The 3008-nt window shown below is 39.6% G+C and overlaps 1 pseudogene; it reads right to left on the reverse strand.

Annotated features, from left to right (window-relative positions):
- Nucleotides 1–281: 281 nt before the first annotated feature.
- Nucleotides 282–1251, reverse strand: LOC128110442 (mitochondrial import inner membrane translocase subunit Tim23-like; annotated as a pseudogene).
- Nucleotides 1252–3008: the final 1757 nt, after the last annotated feature.

Below are 3008 nucleotides of genomic sequence, written 5' to 3' on the forward strand. Positions count from 1 at the left end.
ATGTTCCATAAGTTTGGGTCAGATAGGATTTAGGGTGTTATTTCAATTTTCTTGTATTGTGTTGAGTCTTTCTTTGTGTCTGAGTATGTGGTCAATTTTGAAAAAAGTTCCATGAGGTGCCATGAAGTAATGTATATTCCTTTATGTTTGGGTGAAATGTTCTGTAAATATCTGTTAGGTCCATTTGGTTTATGTAAGTTAGCTCCAGCATTTCTCTATATAATATTTTTGGTTCTATTTTCACCCTTTATTTGGAATACAGGTCAACCATAGTTTTAGATTTTTAAATGATAAACATGGTGATAAAAGTGTTGAAAATAAGTCTGGCCTGAATTTGGAGAATAAGTGGTTTTCCAGTTTGGGGGTAGGAGAGAAAACAGGTGCAAGATCATCTCCAAAGGAGAAGAGAACAAATACTCAGTGAGCCACCAAGGGGTTTGGCTTCCACTCACTAAGGGCAAGCAGTGCAGTCCAGACTAACTATCCATGATCTTTGTCACAGCAAATCAGAGTCTCCAATTGTTCAAAGTAATGGTAGGTACAAGTGAGAAAGCAACTCCAGACTGACTTAGTAATCAATCTGAATGACTATTAAATGTCCCCCAGTCCAGAGGTGGCAAAATCTTCAGAGTGACTGTTGGAGCAGGGAACTTTTCATGTGCTCCCAGTTGTTATACAGTGCATAGAGATTGGTGAGGGTCAATCCGGCCACCACATGCTATTCCTCGAAGACCACCTGTACATTTATACAACATTCCCGTCATGGTTCTGGCTGCTACTGTGTTGAGGTCATCTTCTGCACCTCGTGTTTTCTCAATGATAACACCAAATGTACTATAGAGCAAAGCCAGGGAGCCTAGAATATTAGCCCAAAGTGCCACTTGCCTAGTCACCATATTCAAAATCTGTACATTTCTTGGTTTGGGCGAGGCCATGCTCTGGGTTTCCTTCAATCCTAACCGAAGACCATTCATTGCCCCAAATGCAGCCCCTGTCATGCAACATCCTCCAATGGTAAAGAAAGCTAGCTCAAATCTGCCTCAAGTTTTATTAGCTCCAGTTGGCAAAATGAACTCATCGGTATCCTGAACAAGATAGTGTAGATCCACATTTTAATATGGAGACAGGGGGTTCATACCAGTTAGCGGAACACCAGCAAGTCAGCGTGCGAGTAACCCGCTCCTCCCGCTCCAAAGAAGCCAGGTAACCCACCAGTGGTTTTTTTTTGCCACTTCCTCCGCCACCCTCCATGACGTGGCAGCAAACTGCGGTGGGCTTCCCACCACCACCACCACCTCAGGCCGGGTCGTGTGCTTGACCGTGGTCCCCACAGCAACAGCCAGAAGACCCGCGTTGTTAATTCTCTGTATAATTTTCGTCTGGAAGACCTGTGCATTGGTGAGAGTAGGGTATTGAAGTCACTTCTATCAATGTGTGAGGGTCAATATGTGATGTAAGCTGTAGAAGTATTTCATTTACAAATGTGAATACCTTGTATTTGGTTAAGAATGTTAAGAACTGCAATGTCCTCTTGGTGGATTTTTCCTTTGATGATTATGTAGTGTCCTTCCCTATCTGTTCTGATTAGTTTTGGTTTTAGGTCTGTCTTGTCAGATATTAAAACAGCTACACTAGCTTGCTTCTTAAGTTCATTTACTTGGGGTGTCTTTTTCCATCCTTTTATATTGAGGTGATGTCTATTCTTGATGTCAAAGTATGTTTCTTGGATAAAACAGGATGGCTCCTGTTTTCATATCCTTCTGTTAATCTGTGTCTGTTTCTTGGGGAATTGTAACCATTGATACTGAGAGGTATCAATGAGCAGTATTGTTGATCCCTATTATTTTATTGGTAGTGATTTTGGTATGTATGGGGGGCACTCAATTCCTTTTTTTGATTTGCTGGTCTGGGATTATTTATTTCCTGTGTTTTCTTGGGTATGGTTAACTTGTTTAGGTTGGATTTTTCCTTCTAGTGTCTTCTGTAAGGCTAAATTTATAGATAGCTATTGCTTAAATTTGATTTTATTATGGAATGTCTTATTTTACTCTATTGTGACTGAAAGTTTTGCTGGGTATAATAATATGGGCTGGCATCTTTTGGTCTCTGAGTCTCCAGCACATCTGTCCATGCCCTTCTTGGCTTTTAGAGTCTCTATTGAGAAGTCAGGTTCAATTCTAATAGGTCTGCCTTTCTATGTTAATTAGTCTTTTTTACTTTCAGCTTTTAATAGTCTTTCTTTGTTCTTAGATTTTTGTCTTTTCATAGTGTCCCAGATTTCCTGGATATTTCATGTCAGGAGTTTTTTAGATTATCATTTTCTTTGAGGAATCAATTTCTTTTTTTCTTTCTTTTTGTCTCTATTTTTTTCATCTTTTTTGTTGTTTGTTTGTTTTTTAAGACAAGGTTGTTCCTCTGTGTAACAGCTCTGGCTATCCTGGAATGCTCTCTGTAGACCAGGCTGGCCTCAAACTCGCAGAGATCTGCCTCCCTCTGCCTCCTGGGTGCTAAGATTAAAGGTGTATGCCACACTGCCCAGTTGGTATTCATTTCTTATATCCTGTCTTCAGTACCTGAGAGTCTCTTCCATATCTTGTATTTTGTTGGTGAGGCTTACCTCTGAGGTTCCTGTTTGAGTTCCTAAATTTTTCATTTCCAGATTTCCCTCAGTTTGGATTTTCTTTATTGATCCTATTTCCACTTTGAGTTTTTGAATGGTTTTTATTCATTTCTTTCCACTTTTTGTGTTTTCATTGATTTCTTTAACATATTTATTTCCTTTTTAAGGACCTCTATCATATTCATAAAGGCTATTTTAAGGTCTTTTACTTGTGCATCAGTTATGTTACAATACACAAGGCCATGCTGTGGTGGGGTTGCTGGGCTCTAGTGGAGACATATTGTCCTGGCTGTTATTGATTGTTTTTACATTTGCATCTAGGCATCTGGAATTAGGAAGATTGTAATCCTAGCTGTTGACATCTAGTCTTGTCTTGTTGGGTGAGTGT

The sequence above is a fragment of the Peromyscus californicus genome, unplaced genomic scaffold, assembly GCF_007827085.1.
Source record: "Peromyscus californicus insignis strain IS unplaced genomic scaffold, ASM782708v3 Scaffold_15__1_contigs__length_86483966, whole genome shotgun sequence".
NCBI classification, from domain to species: Eukaryota; Metazoa; Chordata; class Mammalia; order Rodentia; family Cricetidae; genus Peromyscus; species Peromyscus californicus.